The following is a 13,961-nucleotide window of genomic DNA, read 5'->3' as shown; positions in this document are numbered from 1 at the left end:
ATCACATCCTGTGTTTTGACTTTCACCCTTTTATCTTAATCAGTGTAACAAAAGTAAAAACAAAAAACACAAAGTCATGAACAAAACCTCCATAGAAGTCTGCTAAATGAAGACGGGTGAAGGCATTTTCTTGAAGATATGCAAAGGCTGAGCACAGCTTACCTATTTTCATTTTTATGGCTCCAGAATCATGTCCAGAGGAAACTAAAAAAGGGTTTTAGCTCTGCCGAAGGTAAGAACCACATATACGACTTCCCATCTCATGCTGTTCCATTTCAACTCATGATGTCCCCGAGGTTCTTGTTTTTTTCGAAGTTTAGTATTGCCAGATGTAATAAAATAATTATTGCCGAGAAATTCAAAATGACTGGTTACAACAGCTGAACTAAAACAACGTTCCTGAGATTTACATGCGTCCCCAGTCTGAAACCAACCGTACAATCCATCAGCGTACTATTATTCTCCAAGAATTCTAGAAAGTATTCCCCTAAGATATTACAAGTTAGAAAGGAAGATCATCCTTCAATTTCCTAAACATCTTATTTAAATAATTATTTTGTAGCATGGTGAAAATTACGATGCCCTTTTGATTATGAGTTAAATATTTGAGAAAGCTTAACATTTTGTCACAACTTCCAAAAGGAGAACAAATGTTCCTATTTAAGTGAACTTTTTTTAAAAAGAATTATGCAGTTCTTCTAACTGTTTACATTACTGGTTTCAGGCATTTGCTACTCTGAGAAGAGACAAATTATGAGGAAGTTGGCAAAGTTAAATGTTGATTACAGGCTTTACAAGTGAAGAAAAGGCTTTTCCAAAGCAGCCAAGTAATTGTATTACGTTGAAAAAGTACTCATATCTTAAAATGGTAATTTGTTATTAATGGAAAGTAAAATGAAATTTAGCACATTTCAAACAGCCACAATATTGAATAAACTCAGATCATACAGAGGTTCATTTCTTAAGTAATTCATGATTAACAGACTCACTTACCTGAAGTATAGGAAAAGAAGGTTACGAGGAAACTACATCATTTTTTCACTGGGTAATAATATCTTGACTTCTCTCCTTGAAATGGAAAGGAATCTAAAATACAAAAAATAAAATAAAAATAGGATTCGCCCTTGTGAATTTCCATGTCTTAAATTACGAAATTTTAAATCATTTAGGAGATAAAATGCAATTCATCCAAAGTTCTGCCCCAAAAAGCAGGATGGTATTTTCCCTTTTCTATCTTAATGGGTAAAATGCAAAATATTTGTTAAGACAGACAGACACACACACACACACACACACACACACACACACAGATAATCAAGGTTTAAAACAAATGCTGAGAGCCATGCAGAAGTGTGTGTAAAAGCAAAGCAGAGTCACATGCTCGGAAAAGACCCCAAAAAGCAAACCTCGCAGCGAAGCAGGGTGTCCGCCGCCCGCTGGGGCCTGGGCGCTGCGTCCGCACGGAAGCCGCAGCTCAGGTTGGGTCAGGGGACCGCGCACTGCGCCGGCACTTTTTTTTTTTTTTTTTTTTAATGGTCGTAGGGACTGAAATGTTACGAAACAGCAAATCCCCGGGAAGTTGGAGAGCCCGGCTCCCCGGGACGCGCGCCCCCGCGGACGCCCCCGCGCCCCGACCCGGGGGCGCGCACGGCCCGCGGGACCTGGCCCGCGGGACATGCCCCCCGGCCCCGCGCCCCGTGCCCCCGCGCCCCCGCGCCCGGCCTTGCAGGAACCCACCGAGCCGCCCCTGGGTCCACGGAGATCGACGCAGATGGGGAAGAGGTAGGAGCAAAACACCCGGGAAGCGAAGGCGAGGAAAATACTCTAGAGGGGACTGAGCCTCCCTGCTAAGTAGATGTTAGTAATGCTACCTTCAACTCTCACGCAGAGTCCTTTCCCGAGTTTGTGATTTCATCTCATTTGTCTTTATGATTTAAGTCATAGCAAAAAATAAAAAATACTATATGGTTCCCTTTTCACACGCAGGAATTAAAAAAGGCCCAGGGTGGTTATACGAGGACAAAGAAAAGACTGATAAGCTGTTGAGGTCTGCGACCACTAACTAGTCCCCCTGCTCCGCCGCGTTGGCCTCCTGGTGCTAGAGCGGGGCTGTCACGTGTTTGTTCCCCCCTCCCGTTACATTTGAAGGTTTTCTCTGCGGCATTGACACTCAGTCAGTACAAGTGTGAGGAGCGTCACCGTAGAAGTTGGGAAGCCATCCGTGTCCACACACTCTCACCACTTTCCTGCAAGTGGGCCAGCCGGGGCCCCGCGGCAACGCCTCTCCTAAAAGCCACTTCCGTCCCTGCCTGGCGAATTAATCTGTGTTGAAATGGAATTGCAGTTGGCAGAACGGCAGCAATGCCAAGATCGAATAATCACTTGGACCCGAATCTGAGTTGTTTCCATCCTTGACAACAAATAATGTTACCCTCCGGAGCCTGCGGGGCCAGGAGTTGAAATGAGTTTATAATTTGGCTTCCAGGCTCTCTTCTCACTCTCAACCACTTAAATGTCCTTTTCTGCCTTTTAGCATGCAGGGGGCAGCTTTGGAGGCTGAATCACCGACGTGGTCTTCATTGATATCCGTCATGAATATTCTTTGCCAAATAAATAAAAAGAGGAAAAGCCCACATCATTCAAAACCACATTTGTTTTAACAGTGAAACTAAATAGACTGTCGGCTCATACTACCACATGATCATTAATAATCTAATTTGTTCTTCTCACTCCAGCAACTTGAAGAGAAATGCTCAGTGTTTTCATCTCCACACAGAGGCCCCATTCATCTGGCCCCTCAGTGCCTGATCCTGGTGATGCCAAACTGCAGGTTAAGAGCCACAGGACAACCCAGCGCCTCCTCTTTTCCTAGTAAAGAACTCATTAACACTCGGATCCTTGGCTCTGGGAAGTACATTGTCTCCTTAGCAGTTCCAAACATCATGCGCCCTGGGAAGGTAGTCATCTCTAGCTGGTGATGGAAAAGGAAAGAGACAGGAAGGCAGAACCACTGGCAAGACTCCCTAGAGATCAGGGTGGGACGGGAATTAGCATCTTGGAAAATTACTGGAGGTGAACCACAAGTATGCAAAGGACAGGTGGGCGTGTCCAGCTAACATACCCTGTTAGGAGGAAGGGAAGTGTCATCACCCACACGCCTCCCACACGCCTCCCACTGAGTGAGCGGCTCTGCGTGTGCGCTCCCCCCATCCCCACAGCGATGCCATGGATGTCTGCGTTAACATCCCCATTTTGCAAATGGGGAAAATGAGGCTCAAAGGTGTTAAGAAACCTCTCCGACTGGTACATGGTAAAGCCAGGATTTTTCTGACTTCAAAACCAAAGCTCGAAAAAGAGCAAGCCTTTACTTCTTCTAGGATGCAACGTGGCCTTGTCTGCAAGCGCTAGTCCTCACGGGTGGTTCTCCAACAGGTGGGTGGCTGCCGCCAGTGGTAACCTGGCAGATATGCTGCCAGCATCCAAAGGCTGCCCGTGAGGTACTGGGAACAAAGACCCTCCCTCATCCTTCATAAGAAATCACAGTGACAAAGCCACTCTTGGACGAGCCTTCCTGAGTATCAGAGAAATAGACAATAACAATGTGCCAAAAATAAAAGCTAAATCCAGGGAAGCAACTGCAGGCACAGAGGAGAGAGAGCACCTTTCTTTGTCCAATTCAGAAAATAGTTCTCGTCGACATCCCTCAGGCTAAATCCAGGTCTGAGGGCACCTCTCCTGTCATCTGATGCCCTGCTGTTCTCAACAGTTTGGCCTAGAGAGTGAGGATTACAGAGGGGCTTCTGTGGATTACAGAGGGGCTTCTGTGGCTTCCCGAGTTCTAGTTATGGTAAAGAGTGAGCAGGAGAAGGCAGGATGCGCCTGAGAGTGGCTGGGAGAGCGTCCATGGGAAAATCACACACTCGGTTTTGGAAATCTCCCAGTTGGGATTCTAAAGGTTGGGAAGCCTGCCTCACCCCACAGCCACAGTAATACAGTTTGACATCCGTCAATTAGCAGCACTCCATAAATAAGTCAGCTTCTAATCATGCCAAAGAAGCCCGCCAAAAATCAACTATGGAAAAGAGCAGTTGAAAACGAGCACACTGAGATCAACACTATTTTAACAATCTAGGAAGCCGTGCTATTCAACATACAATGAATAAGCGAAAGTCGCCCGCACTCGCAAAGAACTTCAAAGGCACAATTGGTCCAATGGTGTGACTATAGCCATCTGTGTAGGTTAAGTTCCAAGGCTTCCTCATATTCATAAATGTAAATCTAAATCTTTAATCCATCTAAACCACGTCTGTGTCAGACACATTGATTCCCGAAATGTGAAAAGTAGGGAAGACGAAAAAGCCCTTTCATCATCAGTGTGCCTAAAATAACAAACAAAAGCACCGAAAGACTAGAACCGTGTCTGCCGACTCAGGCTGCCTGGTGGGATTTTCTTTGTGCAAATGTGGATAGTAATAAACATGTTTTAAAATCTTGATGGTAGTGTTTTCATTTGTATAAAACGATGGAGTCCCCTGGGTAGCAGCACTGGGAGACATAGCAGGGTTAGGGTCAGGAGCTGCGCAGCCAACTTCTAAAATTATCTTTCTCAAGAATATGTTTCAGAAAAGAAAGTGCCCTTGCATGCTACATGTTACAAGCGGCATGTGATTATAGGCTTGACAAGATTCCTTCCACATTAAATAATTTTACTGAAAACAATATGCTTTAGGACTCAACTGACTTTAAAAGTCATGAGTTCTTCCCCCAAAATGTTGTCTTCTATTCTTCTGTGAAATGAAAAACAGGGTCTCTGTGTTCTGGTCTTGTGTGTACAGATGTGGACTGAATGAGAAGATGCCCCTTTCTTATTCCTAATCCTGCCCGTGAAGTCGGCCACCCTCACTTTCTTCAGTTTCTCGCTTTGGTAAGTGAGGATAAGCACAGATACTATGACCAGAACTACGAAGATGATGAACAGAATTATGATGCTAAATTATTTGAAGTCTCTTTTAAAATGCATTGGCCTAATATTACCTTAAAGGTATCAAGTAGATTTCCTTATGCTCCAAGGATTTACCAAGTGCCTCCTACCCTAGGCCATGGGGTCCCTGTGAGGCCCCTGTGTGAGCCGTCTCCACACAATCAACATGTAAACCACCAATACAAGAGACAATGAAATGACTCACATGCTGAATAGACACAAATAATATGCCATGAAAGCATCAGAAAAGATGGGCTAGGACTGGAGAGAATCGGAGTTCCATCTTATCTCTCGGAAAGAAACTAAAGCGCTCTGTTTGCCGTTGATCGTAAGACCAATAACACAATCTTTCTCCTAAATCAGCTGGGATACAGACAGTTGATGCTCCTTCATAAAAGAGAGCTCTTTCGCAGCACAGTCTGCAGTTACACTCAACGCCCTCTCCCAGGAAATTCCTCCAAGGCCAGCCCTGCCCCTATGAGATGCTGCAGCTGCCAGCACGTGCTAGACAACATCACAGATGCTAATGAGGGGACCTGCTGCACTTAAACCCTGAGCAGAGCAAGAGATTCAGGTTTTCATCTGTTATGGACTGAATATTTCTCCCCCCCCCCCGCAAAATTCATATTTGAAATTTTAATCCCAGTGTGTTGGTATTTGGATGTGGGGTCTTTGGGAGGTAATTAGGTCATGAGGGTGCAGCCCTCTTGAGTGGGATTAGTGCCCTCATGAGATGCCACGAGAGAACTAGCTTGCTCTTTTTTTGCCACGTGAAGTCACAGTGAGAAGTCAGCTGTCTGCAGTCTGGAAGAGGGCCCTCACCAAAACCAGACCATGCTGACACCGTGATCTTGGACTTCCAGCCTCCAGAACCATGAGGAAAAAGTGGCTGTTGCTGATAAGACTCCCAGCCTGTGGTGTTTTGTTACAGTGGCCTGAGCTAAACCATCATCTTAAATCTGCTGTGAGATTGTATACAAGTTCATAACTTCTTAGCCTGTGTTTCCAGATTTGTAAGTAAGGGGTTGGACCAGGCCATGGTTCTCAGTGAAGGAGGATGGTCTTTATCGGCTGCCTCCCCTCCCCACTAGGATTACATCTGTGGAAAAGATACATTGCAGAGAGGAACAAGCAACACAGACAGAGGAAGATGAGGCAGGACAGCATCTAGACTTCGATGTGAAGGGGAGGGAAGGGAACTTTAAAAAGCACAAGCTCTTGCAAGACTTAAAGTTATGGCCTTCCTAAGTATAAAGATTCTACCAGACTAGTTGATAATGGGTAATTTGATGATCAAAATCATGCGTTTAGGGGCTTCCCTGGTGGCGCAGTGGTTGGGAGTCCGCCTGCTGATGCAGGGGACACAGGTTCATGCCCCGGTTTGGGAGGATCCCACCTGCTGCAGAGCAGCTGGGCCCATGAGCCATGGCCGCTGAGCCTGCGAGTCCAGAGCCTGTGCTCTGCAATGGGAGAGGCCGCAACAGTGAGAGGCCTGCGTACCGCAAAAACACACAAAAAAACAAAAAAAAAGAAAATCATGCGTTTGTCCATTAACCAAACGTCACATCTCACATAATTGCTAGAGCCGGAAGCACAACCCCCCATTCACTGAAGTACACCCACCCCCCCAAAGACAGGATGCTCAGGAAGAAGAGACTGTCAGGTTGAGGTGCCCCAGGGAACAGGGACCCCTACACGGAGCAGCTCAGAGAGAACAAATCACACATTCCTGCCCCATACACAGCAACAAGCCAGCCCCAACACAGCAGAAGCAGCAACACAGAAAGGGCATGAGTGTGTGGTTCAGAAATCCCAGATCTAGTCCCAGTTCTGCCATTAAGTTATTGTGTGACCTTGGGCTGGTCACCAGCAAAATAAAAGTCTGGACCAGATCATCTCCATGTTAACCTTCCAGCACAGAAAGTAACTGACTTACTTTCTACCGTGTTACATAAAAATTTATCTGATCCTAGAATCCTTTCAGCATCTTTAAGGCCAGTATATACAACTCCATTTACGGGCTCAGTTTTTAAATTAGTGCGTTCCCAGGCTTCCTAGGACAACCGACCAGAACACAAGTCTGAGGTGCAGAATGGGTGAAGTTTCTTTTCTCTGGCTTTCTTTATGATCCCCTATGGCTAAACTCTGCCCTCGCCGCTGCCAAGTCTCTGCACTCCTGGCACTGAGTTTTGATCTGTAGTTTTCATAGGGCTCGTAACACTGTGATAGATGAAGAAATTAAACCTTTCGCCAAACTTGAACAGGCGTTTTGAATGGTAATTTTTATCTTCTCCCTTCCCAGATGCAGAAATGTCAACAGTTGAGAGATACTATGATGTTGGTAAAAAGTCATTACAAAAATGGACTTGCTGCCCAAATGATCTTTTATTATCTTGCAAATGTATTACTTTTGCTGTATCAATTTTTTTTAGTTTATTTCATGTTATGCTCCAGCTGCAAGGGAATTGAGAACATACTGTCCACATTTTCATAAAAAAACTATAACATTAACAGAAGAAATATTTCACCATAAAAATGAAAACTATGTGTAAATATTCATATAATTGAATTTCTTCAATCAATTTATTGAGTCAAGCCAATGGAAGGATGCTTTTTTTGTGTAGTGAGAGCCAACAACACAGGAGAAAATTTTCATCTCAGTGTTCAAATAAATAAATAGTAATATTGCTTATGGATATCAATTTTTTTAAATATGCATACAGAATATAATGCATGTTGCTCTCAGGGAACGTACAATTCCTATATACTATTTACTAAGTATACTGGATAACAACAAAATGAAAACTAAGAAAGATAAATACATATTTAATCAAGGAGTATTTAAAAATCATTAAAATATGTTTTCATTCCATACCATGGCCAGTTAAGCAAGACAGGGGTAAAGAGTAAACAAAGAAAATATTATTGGAGTAATCAGCAGTAACAAGGAATGAACTATTGGTACACATATCAACAGGATGATAATTATGCTGATTAAAAGAAGCCAAACAAATAGTAAACGTACTGCATGATTGCATAATATAAAATTCTAGCAGATCACACCATTCTAGCATTTGCCTGGGGATGGGTGTAGAGGGTTGGGAGGCGCCAGGAGGGAGCAGGAGGGGTAGGATGGTGGGATTACCAAGGGGCAGAAGAAAACTGTCCTGATGATGTACATATGTTCATTATCTTGATTTGGGGGGTGGTTTCATGTGTATATCAAAACTAATCAAATTGTGTACTTTAAATATGTGAGTTTATTATATATCAATTATACTTCAATAAAGCTATAAAAATTATTGAGTAGAGAGACAAAAATAGGGAAAAAACTTTAAAGATTAGGAGTCGTTATATTTTGAGGCAATTAAGATACCTGTTGGATGAAAAGCTACAGAAAAAAATAGGCTACACTAGACCCATAAAAGACTACCAAAGAAAGATTTCTGATTGTTGCTATATTATATAGAGAGAATTTTTATTTCCTTAGGATTTTTCACAGAAATAGTTCTAACTACCCTCAGGGTCTCAATAACAATGGCTAACATTGAGCCATTTTATCCTCACCTAAGGAACCTAAGAGTTGGGTACTACCTACTATGATGAGGATACCAAAGTTCAGAAAAGTTCACGTCCTTCACCAGCCCAGTGGTGGAGCTGGGATATGAACCCAGGTTGAGCTCCTGAAATTAAACTTCTCACCCTCTGCTAGACAAACAGGATCCTGGACCAGTGTTGTGGGTCACAATTTGCTGATTCACACCTCTGATGGCTTAAAGAAACAGTGCATTAAACAGCTACATTTCTAAGTCTGAAGTCTAATTGTGGTAGCACAGAAAAGGTCAGTAATGAAGCGGTGGTGGAAGGCAGGGGAACTGCAGCAGGGGGAGCAGGAAAAATAATACCCGGAAATCAACAGATTTGGTTTTGGCCATGTCCTCAGTGATGAGTATACACTTGGGCAAGTCACTTCTCTTCCTGGAGTCTGTCTCCTCTTCAGTAAAATCAAGAGTTTGGACTAATCAATTTCTAAGCCTCCTTCCAGATTGGTGATTTTGCCAGTCCTCTTTGGGGTAATACGCCTTGCATTTTGTAACCTGGGTCAAAATTTTTCCATGATACCAAACACATTTCCGGTACAAAGCTTCCTCCATCTCTTTTAGCACCCGCACCTAGCAAATCCCTTCACTATTTCCCAGAGGCATTCTGTTCCCAAAGGACAGTGCTAAAGGAAGGCCCAAGGAAAAGGAGGACGGTCGCTCAATCAGAGTCCACCATGTTCCCCTGTACACACTAACAATCTTTTCCACTTCAAAAACACTAAAACATTGACTTGAGAGGTGTGGCCAAGATGGTGGCGTAGGAAGGCCCTGAGCTCACCTCCTTCCATGGACACACCAAAATTACAACTATTTACAGAGCAACTATTGATGAGAACAACCTAAAGACCAACAGAAAAGATTTTCCACTGCTAAAGATATAAAGAAGGAATCATGAGATGGGTGGGGGACGGAGACGTGTTATAATCAAGACCCATACCCCCAGGTGGGCCACCCACAAACTGGACGATAACCACAGTCTCCCCAAGGAGTGAGGGGTATGAGCCCCACGTTGGGCTCCTCAGCCCAGGGTTCCTGCACTGGCAAGACGAGCTCCCAGAATGTCTGGCTTTGAAGGCCAGCAGGGCTTGTATATGTGAGAACGAGAGGACTGTAGGAAATAGAGTTCCACTCTTAAAAGGCACACAGGATCTCACATGCTCTGGGAACCAGGGCAGAAGCAGTAATTTGAAAGAAGCCTGAGTGAGACCCTCTTGGTGATCTTGGAAAGCCTCTGAGAAAGGCAGGAGGCAACTGGGACACACACACACACACCCCCACCGCCGGGGACATAGACACTGGAGGCAGCCATTTTGAGGGCTCTCTCTGCCACCTGAGCACTGGTGCTGGTGAGCACCATTTTGGAGCCCTCCCTCTAGCCTATTACTGCCAGGGGCTTGCCTGCCCACCAGTGGGCTGGCACCACTTCCAGCCCCACCACCCAGGCCATGCAGCCAGGGAGACCTGGCCCCACACACCAGCAAGCAACCAGCCACTGCACGAGGCAGGGCCTGGCAGCCAACCAAGCCAGAGGCAGCCTAGCTCACCAGCCACACCCAGAGAAGTTGGCCTCACCACAACAGAAGGGTCCACACAGCAAACGCAGGGGCACCCCAGAGCACACAGCTCTGGTGAGGGCACTGTGCTGCTGGGCCCCACAGGACATCTCCTACATAAGGCCACTTCTCCAACAGGGAAATGTGACCAACCTAAATAATGCATAGAAATAAATACAGAGAATTAGGGAAAATAAGGAAACAGAGGAATATGTTCCAAACAAAGGAACAAGACAAAACCTCACAAAAAGAACTAAATGAAGTGGAGATAAACAATACACCCAATAAAGAGCTCAAAGTAATGACCATAAAGATGCTCAATGAACTTGGGAAAAGAATAGAGGAACACAGTGAGAAACTTAACACAGTTTAAAAATATAAAGAAGAATGAAACAGAGACAATGAATAAAGTAACTAAAATTTAAAATACATTAGAAGGACTCAACAGTAGATTAGGTGATACAAAGAAACAGATAAGTGATCTGGAAGACAAAGTAGTGGAAATCATCTAGCTGAACAGAAAAAATGAATTTTTAAAAATGAGGACAGTTTGGAATAAATTAGGAGTTTGGGATTAAAATATACACACTACTATATGTAAAATAGATAACCAACAAGGACCTACTGTATAGAACAGGGGACTATACTCAATATCTTGTAATAACCTATAATGAAGAGGATGTAAAAAAAAGAATATATATATTTACATATATATGAATAACTGAATCACTTTGCTGCACACCTGAAACTAACACAACATTGTAAATCAACAATATTTCAATAAAATAACTTTTAAAAAGAATCTAAATCAGTAAGTAAAAAAATAAATATGAGGACAGTTTAAGAGACCTCTGAGACAACTCAAGCATACTAACATTCACATTATACAGATCCCAGAAGAAGAGAGAGCAAGGGATGGAGAATTTATTTGAAGAAATAATAGCTGAAAAATTCACTAACTGGGAAAGGAAACAGACATCCAGGTCCAGGAAGCACAGAGAGTCCCAAACAAGATGAACCCAAAGAGGTCCACACCAAGACATATTGTAATTAAAACAGCAAAAATTAAAGATAAAGACAGAATCCTAAAAGCAGCAAAAGAAAAGTAACTCATTATATTGAAGGGAACTCCCCTAAGACTATCTGATTTTTTAGCAGAAACTTTGCAGGCCAGAAGGGAGAGGAACAAAATATTCAAAATGATGACAAGAAAAAACAAACAAAAACAAAAAACAAAAAAAAAAACAAGAATAGTCTACCTGGCAAGGCTATCATTCAGTTTTGAGGAAGAGATAGAGAGTTTTATGTAAAAACAAAAGCTTAAAATGTTCAGCACCACTGAACTGGCTTTATAGGAAATGCTAAACTTCTCTAAGCAGAAAAGAAAAGACCACAATTAGAAATTAGAAGAATGAAAAGATCACAGTTAGACAAATGAAAATAGAAAACACACTGATCCAAAATCAGTGGGATGCAGCAGTTCTGAAAGGGAATATGAGCCTACCTCAGGGAACAACAACAAAAAATCTCCAATACACAACTCTACCTTACACCTAGAGGGCCTAGAAAAAGAAGAAAAAACAAAACCCAAAGTTAGTAGAAGGAAAGAAGTCATAAAGATCAGAGAAGAAATAAATGAAATAGAGACTAAAAAAAAAAAAAAAAACAATAAAAAAGATCAATGAAATTAAGAGCTGGTTCCTTGAAAAGATAAACAAAATTGATAAGTCTTTAGCCAGATTCATCAAGAAAAATAGGGAGAGAGCCCAAATCAATAAAATCAAATGAAAAAGGAGAAATTACAACTGATACCACAGCAATACAAAGGATCATAAGAGACTACTACAACAACTATGCAGCAATAAAATGGACAACCTGGAAGAAATGGACAAATTCTTAGAAAGTTACACTCTCCCAAGACTGAATCAAAAAGAAATAGAAAACATGAACAGACCAATTACCAGTAAGGAAATTAAATTAGTAATTTAAAAGACTCCCAATAAGCAAAAGTTTGGGACCAGATGGGTTCACAGATGAATTCTACCTTCTCAAACTATTCCAAAAAAACTGAATAGAACGAATGCTTCCGAACTCATTCTACCAGGCCTGTATCACCCTGATACCAAAACCAGACAACAAAAGAGAAAATTACAGGCCAATATCACTGATGAACACAGATGCAAAAATTCTCAACAAAATATTAGTAAATCAAATTCACAATACATTAAAAGAATCATACACCATGATCAAGTAGAATTTATCTGAGGATACGAGGATGGTTGAATATCTGCAAATCAATCAATGTGATACACTACATTAACAAATTGAAGAATCAAAATCATATGATCATCTCAATAGATAAAGAAAAAACTTTTGACAAAATTCAAATCCATTTATGATAAAAATGCTCAACAAAGTAGGTATAGAGGGAACATAACAACATAATAAAGGCCATATATAAGCCCACAGCTAGCATCATATGCAATGGTGAAAAGCTGAAAGCACTTTCTCTAAGATCAGGAACAAGGATGCCAATTTTATTCAACACAGTGTTAGAAGTCCTAGTTACGGCAATCAGACAAGAAAAAGAAATAAAATGCATCCAAATTGGAAAGGAATGAGGAAAACTGTCACTGTTTGCAGATGGCATGATGCTATATATAGAAAATCCTAGATATGTCACCAAAAAACTGTTAAAACTAATAAATGAGTTCAGTAAAGTTGCAGAATATAAAATTAATATACAGAAACCTGTTGTGTTTCTACACACTAACAACAAACTATCAGAAAGAGAAATTAAGAAAATAATCCCATTTACAATTGCATCAAAAAGAATAAAATACCTAGGAATAAGTCTAACCAAGGAGGTGAAATACACAGAAAACTATAAGACACTGGTGAAAGAAACTGAAGATGACAGAAACAGATGGAAAGATGTACCATGCTCGTGGATTGGAAGAATTGTTAAAATGACCATACTACTCAAAGCAATCTACAGATTCAATGCAATTCCTATCAAAATCCCAATGTCATTTTTAGCAAACTAGAATATTTTTCACAGAAATGACTTCAGACTATACTGCAAAGCTACAGCAATCAAAACAGTATGGTATGACACCAAAACAGACATATACATCAATGGAACAGACTAGAAAGCCTAGACATAAACCCATACTTATATGCTCGATTAACCTAAGACAAGGGAGGGAAGACTACATAATGGGGAAAAGACAGCCTCTTCATTGAATGGTAGTGGGAAAACTGGACAGCTACATGCAAAAGAATCAAACTGGACTATTTTCTCATGCAATGCACAAAAATAAATTCAAAGTGAATTAAAGACTTAAATGGAGGACCTGAAACAATAAAACTCCTAGAAGAAAACATAAGCAGTATGCTCTTTGACATCAGTCTTAGCAATATTTTTGATATGTCTTCTCAGGCAAGGGAAACAAAAGCAAAAATAAACGTGACTACAGCAAACTAAAAAGCTTCTGCACAGCAAAGAAAACAATCAACAAAATGAAAAGGCAGCCTTCTTAATGGGAGAAGATATTTGCAAATGAAATATCTAATAAGGGGTTAATATCCAAAATATACAAAGTACATACAACTCAACATCAAAACAAACACCCGATTGAAATATGAGCAGAAGACCTGAATGGCCATTTTTCCAAGAAGATGTACAGATGGCCAACAGACACGTGAAAAGATGCTCAACATCACTAATGATCAGGGAAATGCAAGTCAAAACTGCAATGAGATACCACCTCGTGCCTGTCAGAATAGCTATCATCAAAAAAGACCAGAAATAACAAGAAGATG

At 41.7% G+C, this 13,961-nt stretch overlaps 1 protein-coding gene across 9 annotated transcripts in view; it reads right to left on the bottom strand.

The window, feature by feature from the left end:
* CSGALNACT1 (chondroitin sulfate N-acetylgalactosaminyltransferase 1) overlaps positions 1-13,961 on the bottom strand; it is a 322,625-nt gene that overhangs the window by 168,727 nt on the left and 139,937 nt on the right. For 5 of the 9 annotated variants that reach the window (XM_073798689.1, XM_033848803.2, XM_073798688.1 and 2 more), the window contains one exon: positions 994-1,086. The gene's annotated coding sequence lies outside the window, so the exon portion shown is untranslated. Of the gene's footprint in view, positions 1-162; positions 300-993; positions 1,087-1,406; positions 1,550-1,871; positions 2,175-2,239; positions 2,546-13,961 lie in introns of those variants that run through there. The other 4 variants (XM_073798692.1, XM_073798690.1, XM_019921578.3 and 1 more) reach the window with 4 other exon arrangements.

This window comes from Tursiops truncatus, chromosome 21 (genome assembly GCF_011762595.2).
Source record: "Tursiops truncatus isolate mTurTru1 chromosome 21, mTurTru1.mat.Y, whole genome shotgun sequence".
NCBI lineage: Eukaryota > Metazoa > Chordata > Mammalia > Artiodactyla > Delphinidae > Tursiops > Tursiops truncatus.
Note: the sequence above shows the minus strand (reverse complement) of the source record. Positions and strands in the feature narration are given on the sequence as shown.